Below are 19,651 nucleotides of genomic sequence, written 5' to 3'. Positions count from 1 at the left end.
AGTAGGTCACTTGTCTTCGTAGATTTTTCCACATTTAAATTGACCTTAGAGAGACTGTCTTCAAATCTAGGTGAACCAATTTTAAAAGAAAGACAAAGAATACAGGAGAGGAAATGATGAGCCCACGGGTTTCCACTTCTTAATTTTTAAAATGAGTAAGGTCCCTGTCCTCTCTATCAGAACTGTCATTAATTATGAAAACAGTGTCTGTGTCTCATCTGTGCCTGTCATTGACTTACAATCTTTCAGTTCTATTCCACCTGAATTACATAAGTTTTCTTTCTGCTTAATCTTTTTATGATCTGGTCAGGGAGTAGGAATGCTGTCAATGCCAATTTCTAGGAAATACTGATGTTAACATTTTACCCTTTATGTTGTGCTGTTTTGTCTGCTCTGAAAAGAGCTGGAAACATTCCCTCCCACACCCTGAACACTGGTGTTAAAAGTGATACTAACAGTAAAGATCTTTCTTGTAATGAAAAGACAAATGCTGACATTTGCATGTTTTGCTTCAACTTTTCCTTCCTGCCAATGTGCTGACAGATGCAGTCTTGACCCACATGATTCATTTTTCTGCTTGTTCTTTACTATGCATTGCTTCAATGAGTTTTGTGCTTAAGAAGGAAAATGGACAAGAATATGCCACTGTAAGTTCATGGTTTCTGCCTCATGGTTTTTAGGTTGCAAGGGGGTGGTTTGACCTTTAGAAGATTTTGGTTAAAAGCAGATAGTATTATACAATATGCTCAGTGTTATATATTATAATTCTTACTGATAGGATGGTGTGTGTGTGTGTGTATGTGTGTGTAGGAGTAAGTGGTTGAGTTGGAAGCAAGCAAAAGTCATTCTGGTAACTAGATCCTGACTTAAAGGAAAATTATAGTGCACAGTCCATAGTGTCTCAGTTATTTCTAGATTCTTCCAGGAGTGAAGACTCTTCAAGGACAAGGGAAATAAATGAAATCTTTCATGAGATGAAGAAAAAGAGCAGGTGTGGCTGCAGAGGGGGCTCACATGGGACATGAGGTCTTTGCATCTGACTCTGGAAAAGGCTGGTGGAAACTCAGTGGTTCCCCAAATAACAGAAGAAATGACAAGATCAATCTAAAGTCACAATAGTAAGAGTCTGTTTTGAAGAAGCACACATCTGTGCAGAAACATACACTTTATGTTTTCTGCTTCATTTTGGAAAGGTTCTGGACGTACGGGAATGTTCCAGGGACAGTAGAGAGTTCCTGTGTATGCTTCACTCAGGATCCTCCACTGTGGACAACGTGCATTCATAAAAGCCTAGGGAATCACACTGTGCTGCGATGAACTAAACGCCAGACCTTATGTGGACGTCACCCATTTTTTATCAATGTCCTTTGTCTGTTTGAGGACCCCTCCTGGAGTCACATTGCAGTTAGTGTTCTTGCCTCCTTAGTCATGTCTGGTCTGCTGTAATCTCAGTCTTTCCTTGTGTTTTTTAACTGTCTTTTTATAGCTTATTTTGCATTATAAAAATAGGTTAAGAAATGATTAGAAAAAAAAGGTGACCCAGTCCCAGTGAATACCTAGTAAATGGCAGTACACATGACTACCCACTGTTGAGTCTGTACTTCCAGCCAATATTATCCCAAAACAAACATGACAGATGCACTTTGGAGAAGACAGCTGGCTTCTAGGGAGCATGGCTAGCAAGTCACTTTATTTTATAAAGGATAATGAGGATCACACAATATGCAGTCTTTTGCATATGACTTCCTTGACTAGCGTGAAGTTTTTGAGGTTCATCTATTGGAGCGTTTATCGGTAATTTTTAAAAATCGTTATTTCTGTAAATGGATATGCTACATTTTGTTTTTAAAAAACATTTATTTGCTTATTTGAAAGGCAGGATAACACACGCACACAGAGAGAGAGAGGCAGAGAAAGACAGAGAGAGAGAGAGAGAGAATCTTCCACGTGCTGATTGTCTCCTCAAATGGCTACAAAAGCTGGGGCTGGGCCATGCCAAATCCAAGAGCCTGGAACTCCATTCATGTCTCCCACATGGGTGCTGGGTCTCAAGGACTTGGGAGGTCTTCCATTGCTTTCTCAGGAGCATAAATCAGGGAGCTGGATCAGAAGTGGAGCAGTGCTTGTATGGGATATCAGTGTTTCAGGTAGTGGCTTAATCTACTATGCCATAATGTTGGCCCCAATTTTTAAACAAGACTTATTTATTTATTTGAAAGGGACAGTGACAGAGAAGGAAAGACAGAGAGAGAGCATTTTATTTTTAATGCATGACCTCATGTGAGGGAAGGAGAAAGCTGATAGAACTGTCACCTAAACGACTCTCAGGGCCTGGATGAAATGGAAGAGAAGGCCTAGCTGCCTCTTCACAAGACTGGATTGCCGTGGAGTACGATCATCTTGAAAGAGGGAATTACAGTCCTTTTTCTTTTTTTTTTTAAGGTTCAGAATTGATTTGGGGAAGTGAGAGAAATATACAAGATCGTGGTGTCTTTATTTAAGGAGGGGGCCGAAAGATGAACAGGGAGTTCCATACCAGGCAGTGGGCAGACAAAGGGCCACGTGCAGGAGTCCAGCAGCCAAAGCTGTGCAGAGAAACGGCATGGGCAGGAGAGGCTGCAAAGTGGGCAGTGTGCAGGTGAAGAGGCTGAGAAGTAGCCAAATGGCTGTGTGCCCAAAGGGCATATGGGAGAGCAGGGTCAGGGCCTGGGTGCTCTGTGCCTCTTATTCACTTCTAAAGGGGAGTGGTTAAGTAGTCTGATTGGCAGGTGGGCATATATAGGTGAGATCAGGTAGGGGCAGAGGGGTGTGGTCTCCAGCTCATTATTTAATCAATCTAATCCTATCTGACTGCCAACATTATTCCCCTCTCAGAGATTTCAGACCCTTACTTTTTTTTTTTTAAGATTTTATTTTATTTATTTTAAAGGCAGAGCTACGGAGAGAGGTAGAGACAAAGAGAGAGGTAGAGTCAGAGAGAGAGGTCTTCTATCCACTGGTTCACTCCCCAGATGGCTGCAATGGCCAGAGCTGTGCCAATCCAAAGCCAAGAGCCAGGAGCTTCCTCCAGGTCTCCCATGCAGGTGCAGGGGTCCAAGGACTTGGGGCATCTTCTACTGCTATCCCAGGCCATAGCAGAGAGCTGGATTGGAAGAGGAGCAGCTGGGACTAGAACTGGCACCCATATGAGATGCCAGTGCTTCAGGCCAGGGTTTTAACCCACTGTGCCACAGCACTGGACCCCAGATCTTTAATCTTAAGGAGATGCTGAAGGATGTAGACTCATCACATCTTCTGTAGCTACTTCCTGCTGTTGAGGGCAGGGGTCCTGCCTGTCCTAGGTTTGGAAATCTCCTTCTATCTCATCTAATGAATGTGTTTCATGAGTTGGCATACTTTCAGTCACTGCCAATGGCCGTGTCCCCTGCATGGTCATCATTACTCTCAGAAGTCGTTGAGTTTTGAAACATACAAGTTTATCAATCAGCATAAGCAAAATTGGAACAAAACAAATTGCATGTGGCTTACCAGGATTTTTAATCATAATAACAGAAGAACTCATTAAGGAGTTTTTTGTTTGCCAATAACAGCTCTTAGAAAGAATCAAAAGAAGAGGTAGGTACAACATGTCTACCTTAAGTGCAGCAGTCTTGATGTGCTGAAAGCAAGAGCTTTATTCAACTTTTTGATTTTTGAAGAGGTCACAGGAATAAGCAGATGCATCTTCTGGGTTCACCTGTGAGGAGTCAAGAGGTAGAAATTTAGTCCTTGACAGATGCACCCAGCTTGGGATGCCCTGTGATTTCACTGAAGTGGGCATGCTCAGTAGTACCTTGTAAGATCCCTTCCATTTATGCTGCAACTGGTCTGAAGGGGATCCTTCTACAAACAAGGTGAATGCTTACTCAGGGACTCCTAATGCTGGAAGTTCTATTAAAAGCTCTTTAATTCTTTGGAACACCTTTTGTAGCTACCCGTCCAACAAAATGGGTTTGTGTCAGGGCCTTTGAAAGCTTCATATGAAGGCTTGGCTATTAATCCAAATCCTGGAATATGTATTCTACAGAATTCTGCCATTCCCAGAAATGTCCTTAGCTGCTTTCTCATCTGTGGCGACCTTATACATGAAATAGCTTTCTTTCTCCTAAGAGAGCATGTTTTCCTGGGGTTGGAATATATCCCAGGTAATCTATCTCTTGTTTAGAAACCTGAGCTTTTGCTGGGAAATTTGGTATCCTTGCTTTCCCAGATGCTGGGTTTAATGGGATGCATAAGAAACTATCTTTTAGATAAGGGTTTAGCACATAGAGGGTACATTGGAACAATCGTCTCATTAGCCCTGAGTTCTTTAACCATTTTGTATTCTCCAGTTGACTTTAAGGCATACAAGATAGGCATATTACTGAAAGACATGGATCAAAGAGTCCATATTTGAGAAACTTAATTAACTTTAAAAAGTACCTAAGGATAATAACAAATCTCTTTACAAGCAGTGGAGTTGAGCATTTAGACATAACTAAAACTTATGAGACATAAGAATATCCTATACTTAACGCATTAAAAGAAAGTAAATCTTTGAAAACAAGTTTTACCATTAACTCTAATACTGTAACTCTTTGAAGATAGAGGTCCTGGGAAGCTGGTATGTAGTGGCTAGTACGTTGTTAATTTAACAATTTACACTCTTATGTATGACATCAGTGATCAGCCAAGACTCTTGATTTGAGCTGTCTAGGATATGGAAGCCTTTTGAGTCTGCAAATTCCATCAGTATTTAGACAAGGCCATGAGCAAAGTGGAAGTCCTCTTCTCCCTTCAGAGGAAAGTACATCCATGTTTGATAACCACTTCCTTTTTTTATTTAATGAATGCATTTTTACATAGATACAACTTTAGGAATACAGTGGTTCTTTCCCTCATGCCCCTCACCCCGATCCCTTCCTGCCTCCCATTCCTTCTCCCGTTCCTTCTCCCATTCCTTCTCCCATCTCCTTCATTATGGATCATTTTTAGTATGACTTTATATATAGAGGACCATCTCAATGCTAATCATAGATTTCAACAATTTGCCCCCACACCCACATACAACATATAGAGAACAGTTTGGGGAGACAATTTGCAGTCCATTCTCATATTGAACTTCAATCAATAGGGACAGAGGTCCTACCTGGGGAGCAAGTGCACAGTGACTACTGTTGTTCCTTTAACAATTAACACTCTTTTTTTTTATGAAGTCAGTGATCATCCGAGGCTCTTGTTGTGAGCTGCCAGGGCAATGGAGGCCTTTTGTGACCATAGACTCTGTTGTTATTTGGACACGGCCATAAGCAAAGAGGATGTTCTCTCCCTTCAGAGAAGAGTGTCTCCTTCTTTGATGACCCTTCCTTTCCTCTGAGGTAATGACCACTTCTTTCCACTGGGGTCTCACCCACAGAGGTCCTTCATGGAGGGACATTTTCATACCATTGTCCTGGCTTTCCACGCCTAAAGTGCTCTCGTGGGCTTTTCAGCCAGACCAGAATGCCTTATGGGCTAATTCTGAGGCCACTGAGTGTTTTCTTATAGCAATTGTCATTTTATGAGTCTGCACTATGGACTGTTTCCCATGTGGGAGCATTCACTCCTCTTTAATCCTATCTATTATTATTATTACTAAACACTTAATCCTATTTATACGATCATGAAATACTTAAAATGTATTTTTACCATGCAGCTCAACTCAAGGGGATTTGGGATCCCATTGCAAATTTTCAAACTGTACCCTTAGAAGTAAGTCTGTAGGAATGCATGTAGAACTACACAGCTTTACAGTCTCTTTGTAGGACCTGAGAAGATAAAAACAGACACAGATTTTCATGAGCTTTAATTGCGCTTAAGCATGCAGTTTGAGTATATTGCATTAGCTATAATTCCTTAAACATGTAGCTTGGATACATTACATTAGCTATAATTTTGACATCTTAGAATCTCCATTTGTACACTGAATGGGGTCCATTATTTTACTCAGCCAACTGAGGTGGTTCTAAATATTTTTTTCCTTTTTTTTTTAACCCAGCATAAAGCTTAAAATATTGCTTAGCCTGAGAAATGCCATTCCAGGCTGCCATGCCACTCCTGGGGTACCGAATCTCAGAAGGGCGAAAAGAAAGCTTCCTGATCCAAGATGAAACCTTGGAAGGCTTGCCGTGCCTGAGATAGTGAACCTTAGGAGGCCAAAGAGAAAACATCACTCTGGGATGGGGTATCAAACCCCAGGGGGTTCACAAATTGTGACATGTAGCCATAACATAAAAAAAAAAAAACAGGAATCCAAGAGGGTCCCAGCACAAAGCCATAAAATAAAAAATGGGAAAAATGGGGAAAAAATGGAAATCCAAGAGGGACCTGGTGAGAAATCATAACATTAAAACAAAAAACAGGAAAAAATGTGAATTCAAGGGTTCCAGAACTGGTGCATAGCCATAAATTAACAAACTGAAGTAAAAGAACAGGAATCCAAGAATCCCACCTTTTGGCACACAGCCAAGAAAATAACAAATTGAAATTAAAAAAAAGTCACTCGGCTAACCAGGCATGCACCATGTGGCCAACCATGGGGGCCGCCCATCTTCCTGTAAGGGCGAAGTCCCCATGGGGGCTGCTATCTTGGTGACCCCATGTCCTTCATGGGGCCACCATCTTGGCAACCACAGGTTTCTGATGCAGGCTGCCATCTTGGGACCAAAGTCCTTCTCTCTGTGGCAGGGAAGTGAAGCCTCTGCCAAGTTGAAAGTTCTGCCTTCCTGAGCTACCAAGTTACCAGGCAACAGACCCTGCTCACCTGTCCAAAATTACCAATAGAAAGCATCCCGGATTTGAAGTATGGCAATTGACTGGCAACCCTAAATCCATTCCGCAAACAGTTTTGTTTTAACCTCCATAAATCCTTAAGAACATGTTACAAACAGCTTGGAAACGTCTATATTCCAACTTACTGGCCCTCTGCTAAAATCTACCTCTCATCTTCCTGCCAAAATTCCATTAACACTAACATCCCATTCTCCCGAAGCTACCAAAATGAGAAACAGAAAAAAAAATCCTTGCATTTTTTACAGCCTCTTCCCCAAACCATGAGCGCTGAGAGAAAGCTTGACCTGAAGCAAACACACTTCTGAGGGAAGGCACGAATGCCGAGAGAAGAGAGGCAGAACTGAATATTTAGTTCCTCTGTGGTCACCATTTATGTTAGCAGGGAGCATATTTTAAAATTAATATTTTGGGTTCTTGTCTCAAGCTTAGAGAAGCATCCTAAGCTTAGACCTAAATAAGACAGGCAACAGGATATGGTTCAGAATTTATCTGGGGAAGGAACAAATACACAGGAACGTGAGGGCTTTATTTAAGGGAGGGAAAAGGGTCAAAAACATGAACTGGGAGTTCCATACCAGGCAGTGGGCAGAGCAAGGGTCACGTGTGGGAGTTCATAAGCTGCGTGGAGAAACTGCAGGCAAGAGTGGCTACAAATATGGACAGCACGAGGTGAACAGGGCAAGAAGTGGCCAAATGGCTGTGTGGAGCACAGGACAGCAGGGCTCTTTCTCTTTCTTTCTTTCTTTTTTTAAGGTTTGTTTATTTTTTGAAAGGCAGGGATAATCGGGGGAAGGGAAAGAGAGAGAATGATCTTTCATCTGCTGATTCACTCCCCAGACGGTTGCATGAACCAGGGCTGGGACAGGTCAAAGCCAGGAGCCTGGAACTCCATCCATGTCTCCCACAAGGGTGCAGGCCCCTGAGCACTTGGGCCATCTTCCACTTTTTTTCCCAGGCTTGTTAGAGCTGGATTGGAAGTGGAGAAGCTAGGACTCAAACTGGCACTCACATGGGATGCCAGCGTCTCAGGTGACGGCTAAACCCACTGAGCCATAATACGCTAGGCATCATATGTCTAAGGATTATTCTCGTTATGTCTGTGTGGCCCTGCCTGATTTGCAGTCCTGCATCCTCCTGTGTGCATGGGACCCCTGGATGCCCCCCTGCCAGTAAAACCTTGCTCCATTTTAAGGCTCTGTTTCCCATTTGATGGGAGCAAATGTTTCCAGAAGATAAGAATAGATGATAAGGCCGGCGCCGCGGCTCACTAGGCTAATCCTCCGCCTTGCAGCGCCGGCACACCGGATTCTGTCCCGGTTGCCCCTCTTACAGGCCAGCTCTCTGCTGTGGCCTGGGAAGGCAGTGGAGGATGGCCCAAGTGCTTGGGCCCTGCATCCCATGGGAGACCAGGATAAGTACCTGGCTCCTGCCTTTGGATCAGCGCGGTGCGCTGGCCACAGCGCACCGGCCACGGCGGCCATTGGAGGGTGAACCAAAGGCAAAGGAAGACCTTTCTCTCTCTCTCTCTCACTGTCCACTCTGCCTGTCCAAAAAAAAAAAAAAAAAGAATAGATGATAGACCATATGCTAAAGTGCAAAAGAGGAATTCTGTGATCAAGTATATTGAGTAAACGGCTTATGCTTCTCTTCTGGAGATATTAAAAATAAATATGAGCATACAAACTACAGAAACATTGGTAAGGTATACAGTGAATTTGGCTCAGCCCAGGGTCACCCCAAGTGGTCTTCCACCAGCTCTAGGGACCTAGAGACCACAGCAGAATGAATCGGAAGTGCTTTCTTTCAGGTAATGCCCTGGGGCTCCACCCCCTTGCTGCTGATCCAGCCTGACCACACACTCCTGCTGTGACTTGTGGCTTTCTGTGCCGACTGCTGGCCCAAGGCAAGGTCTCAGCACTGGAGATTGCCTTGTCTCAGTCTAGAAGTCATTTTTGCTCTTATCAGTTTACCTCAGAGATCCCAGCCTCCTCCGAAAACTCCTCCTTGGAGATGGGGCCTCTGTTAGCTCTTGTTTGATTTCTCTGTTCTTCCTGGCATCTTTCCCTGCTTTACTGAGCAGACCTCTTTGTATGTTGTTTGTCATCTCTCAGGAGACCTCTCGTGTTCAGCGTTGGATGCTAACTTCTTCTCTTCCTTCTTCTTTAAGGATTTATTTATTTGTTTGAAAGTTAGAGTGATATATAGAGAAGGAGGGGCAGGCAGAGAGAGAGCCACAGGTTCATTCCCCAGATGGCTGCAACGGCCAGAATTCAGGTGTTTCATCTGGATCTCTCACATGGGTGCAGAAGTCCAAGCACGTGGACCATCTCCCACTGCTTTCCCAGGCACATGAACAGGGAGCTAAATTGGAAGTGGAGCTACCAGGATTTGAACCAGTGCCCCTGTGGGATGCCTGAATTGCAGGTAGCAGCTTTACTTGCTATGCCACAATGCTGGCTCTTGATGCCAACTTATTCTGCCTGGATGACAGCATAACTAGTTGGACAGTTGGACCAGCACGGCTCCAAGTCCTAGGTCCACCATCCATTCCATTCCTGTCCCACCTGAGTCCTAATCTCAGTCTCCCAGTTTTCCTTGTTCCATGGTGGTTCCCTGGGCCCAAGCTGTCATGCTCAGGAATGCCTGATGCATGCAGAAGTCTAAGATGCTGCTGAAAATATCACAGGCTCACCCTTCTCCCATATTTCATTCTTTTTTTTTTTTTTGACAGGCAGAGTGGACAGTGAGAGAGAGAGACAGAGAGAAAGGTCTTCCTTTACCATTGGTTCACCCTCCAATGGCCGCTGTGGCCAGCGCGCTGCAGCCGGCGCACCGCACTGATCCAAAGCCGGGAGCCAGGTGCTTCTCCTGGTCTCCCATGGGGTGCAGGGCCCAAGCACTTGGACCATCCTCCACTGCACTCCCTGGCCACAGCAGAGAGCTGGCCTGGAAGAGGGGCAACCGGGACAGAATCCGGTGCCCTGACCAGGACTAGAACCCAGTGTGCAGGCGCCGCAAGGCAGAGGATTAGCCTATTGAGCCGTGGCGCTGGCCCCATATTTCATTCTTACCTGTTTTTGCTCAAGGAGCCTGAGTTTTAGTCTGGGCAGACCCGAGTTCCCATTCTGGCTCTGGGACTTAATGGCTGAGGGTGCTATGGCGGGACATGCATTTCCCTGAGCCCCAGTTTCCTCCTTTGAAAAATAAAACCTCTCATGGTTGTTGTAGCGATTACTTTAGAGTTGGTTCACACACTTTCATTGTTTGCAAGAGTACTAGTGACTCTGGTATGAATAGTTTCGACATTTTGAGACACAGGAGTGAAATACTAGATACAAAAGCCCCTAGCATGGAATTTTTGCTAATATGAATTATTACCTGAAAATTTATTGAAATAAGTACTGATATAAAAGGCATTTCAATGTTATATATTTGTTAAAAAAAAAAAAAAAAGAAAGTTCCTTTCTTCTTTCCTGATAGTAGGATCATCAGCTGAGGTCCAGCGAAGCAATTGGAAGACGAGGAGCTGGGAGCAATGCTCCACTTTGATTTGGTTCTAGCATGGCAATACTGAGCCCCCAAATCAGTGATCATGTTGGCTGAGAGGTTAAACTTCACTGCACTTTTAAAGAAAAGTACAAGAAACTAAAAGGACGTCAAGCCCAGTTCTGATTCCCAAACACTGGAGTCACTCTTCAACACGTCCACTTTGTGCAGTCACCACCTCAGTGCTGTCTTGAAGACCCTGCTGGTCTCGCTGTATTCTCCCTCCGTCCTCCTGTATCCACTCACATTCAGCCCCAGCACTGCAGCCTTTCCCCTTATCGTGCCTCCTGTTCCTCTTTTCATTTTCCAAAAATCTTCATAACAACAGTGGGAAATTACACTGACTCCTAAGTATAGCGGCGGCCTCATTTTCCCAAACATGAACCTCATGGTTGCCTCTAAAACACTAAGTCTGTTGTAAAAACAGTCTTTCCTTCACATCTTTCCTGGAGGAGCTGCAGTTGAAGGGCAGAGAGGTTTGGTGGAGATAATGGCACCTTTGGCTGAACAATTTCCTGTTGGAAATAACATTAAGGTAGTGAATTGCTGAACCCCATGACCAGTGGAAGCTGCTGCCAGATTTAATGTTTAAGCAAGGGGCTAGGATCCTGCTACTGAGCCAAGGAAATAGTTTTGAGACTTTGGATCACAAAGCCAGTTATCAAGTGTTCAGTTTTGTGCTGGTTGGATGTGACCACAGTTTTAATCACTATCTACTTTTTTCTTTTGTATATGTGTAAATATTTTAAGACTGGGTGCTACACAGTTAAGATCCCCTATCTGATCTGTGCTAGCTAGTGTGGGCTTATAGCCAGGAAAATTGCTCCCATGTGATAGATAGCTACATGGTAAAGAAATTTGTTGTAGAGAATTATTCAAGTAAGAAAAGAGTGCACATGTGTCTCGAAGTTGGTGGTGCAGAATGGTTTGAAAGGAAAAAGAGATCTTGATGCTGCAACTAGCTACTTTCAGGAGTTTGATAAAAATTAAAATTCTTGGAATTTGGTTTACTTGCTTGTTGAGTGGAGTGAATGGATTATAATGTTGCTCACAACATGGAAATCTTACTGTGGGTTACACGTTTCAGCCTCCTCCCTCTGATCCTATTTCATATTTCTAACTGGAAGCTCTGCATTGACAAAAACTAGCAACAGGAATGAAATAGATCTGCATTCTTCACATTTCTTAACAGATTTGGGTTTTCCATTTGGGGGATTTTTTTCAGAAGAGAACTGATGGGCTTTGGTCCCAGCATCAGGAAATGACCTGCTCAGTCAGGCAGAATGGAAAGAGCCTGGAAACCATGATCACGTAGGTTTCCGAGGGAGGAATAATCAGGTAGCATAGGAATAGCACAGCACAGTTATCTGAAGGGAATGAGGGGAAAGGAGGGACATGCCCAGGCTGGGAAATTACCATCCCTCAATGACAGGAATCCTGTTCCTGTTCCACTGTGGGAAAGAAGGAAGAGCTATTTGGAGCCCAGTTTGTTTGACAGAAAAGACTGTAGGCCCTTGTCTTTTGCATTTTGGACTCAGGGAAATGAATTGAAAGGAGTGAGCACAGTTCTTTTTTATTTCCAGAGCAACCAAGGATTTGAGAAATGTCCCAAGGCAGTGGTTCTTTTTGGAGTCAGAGTCCCTGAAAGCTCTCATGAGCAGTGTGGCCTGTCTCTATACACATTTGCTGTACATTTTACACACCGTTACTGGGATTTGGCAAACATCTTGAAGGCTATCCCTGAATTGCTAGAGATCCACAAAATCTTGAAGTTAATTATCCTTCAGTTTAGAGGTTTTGTAGACAACGGCAGTAAGTGTGTCATTACGAAGCAAGGATAGTGAAGGAATGCTTTCTGGATGCCAGTTACCTCGAGCCACGCCGTGATAGACTGGCAACAGTGACAGAGGCAAGGTCACAGGTTTGGAAATCAAAGCAAAACAATTGAAGAGAGGCCGGCGCTGTGGTGTAGTGAGTAAACCTGCGGCCTGCATTGCCAGCATCCCATTTGGGCTTCAGTTCAAGTCCCAGCTGCTCCACTTCCAATCCAGCTCTCTGTTGGGGCCTTGGAAAGCAGTGGAAGATGGCCCAAGTCCTTGGGCCCCTGCACTCACATGGGAGACCCTGGAAAAATCTCCTACCTCCTGGCTTCGGATCAGCATAGCTCCAGCCATTGCAGCCATCTGGAAAGTGAAGCAGCAGATGGAAGACCTCCGCTTTTCTGCTTCTGCCTCTCTGTAACTCTGCCTTTCAAATGAAAGAAAGAAAGAAAGAAAGAAAGAAAGAAAGAAAGAAAGAAAGAAAGAAAGAAAGAAAGAAGGAAGGAAGGAAGGAAGGAAGGAAGGAAGGAAGGAAGGAAGGAAGGAAGGAAAGGAAGGAAGGAAGAAAGGAAGAAAGGAAGAAAAACAGTTGAAGAAGTGTGGGTTTGGGAAGGTAGAAGGGCAATATTGAATTTCCAGTGCTGCCGCAGTCTAGCCATATGAACTTAGGCCAGAGTTATTTACCATTATGTTTGGAATCCAGGGATTCCGGTGGTAGTCACATTTTTCTCCTTTTATAGCCAGTTTGAAAGAAGTAGGTGATGGAGTAGAAGCAGTGTGGATTGTCCAAGTGATCTGTTCTGGCTTCAATCTCAGATTTGATATTATTTGTTGGATTACTTTGGGATAGTCACTCAATTTTTTAATGCTTTTATCTTTAAGAGAGGTATAGAAGAAATATGTACCTGAAGAATAATGGATCTATAAATAAAATATAGCATAGAGAACTTAATAGTTAATAGCCTTTGTTATGAAAAAAGAGGCCAATTTAATTTCAAGGGCAGGTACACCTTGAGAAGAAGTGATAGAGCTATGAAGGCTGTAATGCCAAATTGTAAATATCAAAGAGCTGGGAAGCTCTGTCCATTTTTTGGTGAACGTTATTCACTTAATATATTTTTAAAATTTATTTGACAGGCAGAAGGGGAGAGAGAGAGAGAGAGAGAGAGATCTCTTCCATCCACTGGTGTACTCCCCAAATGGCTGCAACAGCCAGGGCTGGGCCAGGCCAAACCTAGGAGCCAGGAGCTTCTTCCAAGTCTGCTATGTGGGTGCTGGGGGCCAAGGACTTGGGCTGTGCTGTTTTCCCAGGATCATTAGCAGGGAGTTGGATAGGAAGTGGAGCAGCAGGGATTCAAACTGGTGCCCATATCAGGCAGCTGCTTTACCCCCTGGGCCACACCATCAGCCTCCATTTAATATTTTAATATTTTGTGTGCCTTGCTAAGTGACTTCCTGTTTATGATGCCAGAATTTCTTTTGGTAGGTAATGAGTTAATAATAGGAGTAATAGGCCAAGAATAGGGGATTCTTCTAATATTATAGCAGCAGGGCTCATTGGTTGAGCAGATATTTCTGGATTGCTAGGTTCTGTCTGTGATTAGCAATATATTTTCACATAGTCACTAAAGCTCCACAGATTTAAATTTTTTTCCTTTCTTTGAGGAGTAGAACAGATAGTTATCCTTTTGTGTTTTATGATTCTATGCTTCTGAAGTTGTGTTATGGTTGAATAAAGTCAAGATATTTGAGATTTAGTCCTTTATAGTCTCTTATTGAAAAATCAATGAGTCCAAGTAAATTTCAAGAACAAACTTCATCTTGCTATAGGATTTCTTGTAGAATCAATGCATGTTTTTTCCCCCCACAGTGAATCATCTAGCAAAAACTTTCAAACTAGTCCCTTTATACAGTTTTTCCTCTCTTCTGAAATTTCATTCACATTTGTTGTCAAAAAATCAAACAAGCAAACATAATAATCTCTTCAGCTCATTCTTTGTAATTCCCTTATCATCCATTCTCTCCCCAGATTTAGCTCCTATCAAACCACCTTATCTGGGGCTGTCACTGTGGCATTGTGGTATAGTGGGTAAAGCTGCCCTCTGTGATGCTGGCATTCCATAGGTGCACTGTTTCATGTCCAAGTTGCTCCACTTGTGATCCATCTCTCTGCTAATGACCTGGGAAAAGCAGTGGAGGAGGGAATAAGTGTTTGGGATCCTGCACCCAGATGGAAGATACATGAAATTCCAAGCTTCTGGCTGAGTTGGGACAGCTGCCCATTGCAGCTGTCTGGGGAGAGAACCAGGGGATGGAAGTGTGGGGAGCAGCCTGGACTGGACTGAGTTACTGGAATTAAGACTTATTCTATGCATCTGCTTTCCCACAATATGGCGCTGAGAAGGGAAACAGCTTCTACACAGCTGCCTCCAGTTCAACTAATAAACAGCAGGACCTGCTCCTGATTGGAGGAGGGCAGCGTACTCGGCGTGTGGGTAGCAGAGTTGGGATTGGTGGAAGAGGACTATAAAGGAGGAGAGAGACAACATGCACCAGGAACATCTAAGGGGAACATCTAGCTGAAGGAACACCTGTGCAGCCCCCGAGAAAGCCGGCCGGCGGTGTGCCGCTCCCCTGCGGAAGTGGGGAATGCGGCCAGGGGGAACTGCCCTTCCACGGAGGTGGAAGGGATAGTAGCCAACCCGGGAAGAACCAGCAGCAAACCCGGGGAGGGCCGAGCAGACGAAAGAACAGCGCAGGGTCCTGTGTCGTTCCTCCACGAAGAGGGGGAGCGACATAATGGTGCCGTGACTCGGATATGAAGCCTAGGCAGGGTTTAGTGTCGTTCCTCCACGAAGAGGGGGAGCGACAGGAAGATCAGTTTTGCTGCTTCTCTCTCTCTCTCTCTGTGTAACTCTGACTTTCAAATAAATAAATAAATCTTAAAAAATAAATAAACCACTTTACCTGTGTCAAAACAATCCCCTGGGGAAATGGGATGGTTCCCCCACAATCTGATTTTCTCCCCTTGGGACCAACCAACTAGAACAATAGAGAATAAGTTTCTTGACATCATTCCCCTACTGTTCTTTGGTTCTATGACTGCATCAAAGAAGCATTTCAGAAAACTATTGTATTGCAGGCATCAAATTCTGAGATCTGAGACCGGGGCAGCCAAGGAAGGAGAAAAGGAAATGAGCTTCAGGCAAAGTATAAAAAAGCTAGTGACTAGATATAGGAAGAGAGGGGTGTGAGTAATCAAAGGTAACTTCTCAGGGTTCATTCATATAGCATACACTCCTGAACCCATAAGCGATCTCTGTAAGGTGGTAACCAGACAAGGACAGGATGAAATAGGTGATTATATGGTATGAAAATCAAAGCCCTGTGGGAATTCAAAATAAAGGACCTTTTCACTCAATCTGGGGAACTGCCTTGGAAAAGTAGCTTTGAGTTGTAAGTTGAATGGTCAATAATATATGAGGCCCTAACAGCAGTGCTGGGTTGGAGTTACTCTTGAATTAAGGAATTAAGGTCCTTAAATCAATATGTCCACAGTAGAAAGAATTTTTAGATTTCCAAAGGTGGGATGATGGAATTGATCTTCAAGGACTGTGGGCAGAGCGTCTGCAGGAGAGGACCCTCCCACCTTTGGAGGGTCTTCTTCAAGCCTGGAGGTATGTGTGGTGAGTGGTGGCCACTCTAGTTGCCTTCATAGTGATGGAGTCAAAGCAAGAGAAACCTAGTTAGACCTGTTGCCTTTCACTCTTGGCCTTATCTTGTATCTGAAGCTGGCTTGTGTTTTGCATTCACTTTGCTGAGCAATGTCTTCCCACCCTCCTCATCTCCCAATACTCCTTTTGAATTACACCAGCATTTTCTCTGCCTTCTGCTCACACCCCCGGGAGATTGTTGGCTGTGAGATGCTCATCTTGAATCCCTGTTTGAGTTTCTCTGTGAGCGTCATTCTCACGGACTTGGAAAATGGGATCAGATGGCTCAAGTGCAATCATGCTAAATTGCTGTTAGTCACTCTTGGGAACTGGATTTGGTTCAAGTTCTAAAGTATTTACTGGGACTTGATGTTGACAGATTTCTTTCTGCTCCAAAGTCAAATTTCTTCCTGGTATACAGGAAATGGTAAATAGGTCACATGTAAGGCAAGGCAAGATCAGCAGTTATGAACATGCAAGGGTTGAATTTAAGGAGATTGCTGGTGGAGTCATATGATGTCCAGGCTGAATGGTGCATGTGCTGGAAAAAATTTTGTGGGGATGATGTCATGCACACTGTGGATGGATCGCAAACTTTTTTTGGAATATTAAGATAGGAGTGAGGTATAGATTTTTCCTTGAGACATTGCACATATGAAATGTCTACAGGTGTCAGGAGCTGATATTGCCGTATTTAGGAATTCTCACTTTTCTTTGTACCAACATTCAGTGACAATTTATCTATCTACCAGTCTATCAATCGTATGTCTGTGACTATATTCCTCTATCAACTATCAATTGTATCTATCAATGTATCTAATCTATCTAAACTTTCCACATCTACCTTTCTAGAATGTATTTTCTTCCCTTCACCAAGAAAATCCTAGCTTTTCTATATGCTACAGACAAGTTTTAGGAAAAGAGGTAAAATAAAAAGAACTTCATTTCTTCTTTTTGTAAAATATATGTCATTTTCCCATACTCCACCATTATTTTTAAAATGTCTTCTTAATTCTGTGAATTCTCCAAGAAATTCCAGGTGTTTATCTAGTGTGATCACGAGGTTCATTAAAATTTCTTTGTTTCCCTTATGAGACTGGACTTGTGATAAGTTGTTGGGTTCTTAAGTATGTCTCCATTAACAATGTAAAATATGAAACACAGAAGTTAGTACCTTATTTTATTCTATTTTTTTTCTTGCTCTTTTCTTCCTCCCCCTTCTTTTTATTTTGCTCTTCCTTCTCCTTTTCTTGGTCTCCTCTCTACTTCTGGGTTCAAATCTCATTTTTGTCACTTACCATCTGTGACTTTGGGCAAGATATTTCATATTTATTTGTTGCACTTTCTTCATTTTTTCAGGGGAAATTACAATGGTCAAGATAACATAAAATATTTAATATCTATAATGTTTATATTGTTATTGTAATTATTAACCAAATTAATATGTATAAAGTACTTATATTTATGCCTTCTAGTAAGTTGCTATGTAAGTGCTTTATTTAATTATTTTACTTGTTCATGGGTATATCCTGATTTCTCACTCAATCCTAAGTTTCCCAGTCATAAGACTGTCTTATATGTCATTGTTGTGACCACGTTGCTCTGTGCAGTGAAAACAGGGTCAACAACCCGTTTTATAGGGCTGAGCAAAGTTCTATTCTTGTACTCCATTATTTGACACAGAAATACAGGGAAAAAAGAATTATAAAGAGAGGAAAATAAATCTTATGTTTTATATGTATAAGTCCATAGCCTATTAAAAGGAATAGGAATGATTATGTGGGAAGAGATGAAGAAAGAAGAGAGAAAAGGAAGAAGAGGAAGATAAGACAAAAATAAGCTTAAATAAAGCAGTATTCCTGCTTTATCTGAGAGTAAGAAACATTTATGAAAGAGAACTATAAAGAGGGACTTCATGAGCTTCAATGATGTTTGCTGTTACCTGTTTTCATTAGTTTAACTATCTTGTTAAAACCAGTTATTATCTGGTAGCAAGAAATTTTAGGGTGGGAAAGGCCTGAGTGAGTGACTTTCAGGGTGAGATGCAATGCTTCTTAGTGTCTTATTATGGCTTTTCTTAATATTTTATTTCTCTAATGGTCTTACTTGCTCTGCAGCTTGGGTAAAAATGTCACCATATGTACTTGACTCATCTCTGGGACCGGGTTCAATCCTGGAGAAATTAGTCTATATGATACAGATGTTTGAAAGTGTTTGCTTATGAGTCTTTACTGAGAGAAACTAGTGGTCCTAAGGTGAGGTGGAATATGTTTACACTCAATCAACAGATAGGAGGCATCCTATTGGTTGATCTTCCTAAAAGATTTTGGGTGTAATCTAGAGATACTGTGCTGAATGTTCTTCCATCCGAGACCATGTTTTCTATTGATCATCTACCACTACTAGTTCTTGGCAGGCTTAGATTAAGGTCCACAGGTCAGAGGCAAACAAATGAACCCATTCAGTGATGGTTCCAAAACTTATCAGTGTCATTCCCTGGCTAGCTACTGTATCACCCCACGTATTTCTATAATCAATTGAAATAATTTAGAACTGAGTCAATGATTCATTTAATCAGAACTGACATAAAGCAAGTTAGTTGTTGGCTCTTGTCTTGGGGGAACATTCCAGTTGCTTATCTGGTTCCATCACTGGGTTCACTCCCAGTGGGCACCTGTTAGTGCTGATGAAATGTGCCATTGATGGTAATGTATGTAGTGGGAAGTGAAAGCTCACCTTAAGATTTGCCTAATGTCTCCTGTGAGAGGAAAGAATGACTAAGAAGGCATGGTGTAACATAGTCACGAAAACTAATATGGTTCAAAATGAATGCTTGCTTAGGGACAGTCATGGTGAATGGCAAGAAAGTCTTTATAAGCCTATTTGTTAAATTGGCTTATTATAAGTTGGTTAAAAACACAAGTCTATAATACCTCAAGAGTTTGCAGTTACTTCTTCCTATTGAGTGAAAATGAAGCTGCAAAGTAACAGGACCTATAGGAAAATTCTTTTATAACATCAGATAATATGTTACTATTTCCCCACCAAAATTCAGAAAATGAGTATTTGCATGCTTCTCATTTTCTGATGGAGATGCAGAGACTCAGAGAAGACAATAGTTTGCTCAATAACACTGCAAATTACTATTATGACTAATTAGTCATTCTTTTTAAGACAGAAATTATTTAAGGAGCAGAGAGAAAGATACACACACACACAGACATGTAGAAAGAAACACAGACAGATAGAGAGAGAGGGAGGGAGGAAGAGAGAGAGGGGAGAGAGAGCGAGAGAGAGATCCCATCTGTTGGATCATTTCCCAAATACTTGTGAAAGCTGGGGTTGGGTCAAAGCCAAAGCTGAAAGACAGGAATTCAATTCAAGTTTCCCATATGTATGGTAGGGACCAAACTACTAGAACCATCATCACTGCCTACCAGGATCTTCATTAGCAGGAAGCTGGAATTGAGAGCTGGAGTTGGGACTTGAATCTATACACTCCTATATGGGATGTAGTCATCCAAACAAACACATCTTAATGGCTTGGCCAAATTCTAACCCTTACTAGACAGTCTTCCACATTTTTTTTTTTTTTGACAGGCAGAGCGGACAGTGAGAGAGAGAGACAGAGAGAAAGGTCTTCCTTTTCCGTTGGTTCACCCCCCAATGGCCGCTGTGGCCGGCCTGCTGCTGATCCAAAGCCAGGAGCCAGATGCTTCTCCT

This window comes from Oryctolagus cuniculus, chromosome 3 (assembly GCF_964237555.1).
Source record: "Oryctolagus cuniculus chromosome 3, mOryCun1.1, whole genome shotgun sequence".
Taxonomy (NCBI): domain Eukaryota; kingdom Metazoa; phylum Chordata; class Mammalia; order Lagomorpha; family Leporidae; genus Oryctolagus; species Oryctolagus cuniculus.
The sequence above is the reverse complement of the archived record's forward strand: the minus strand, read 5'-3'. Positions refer to the sequence as shown.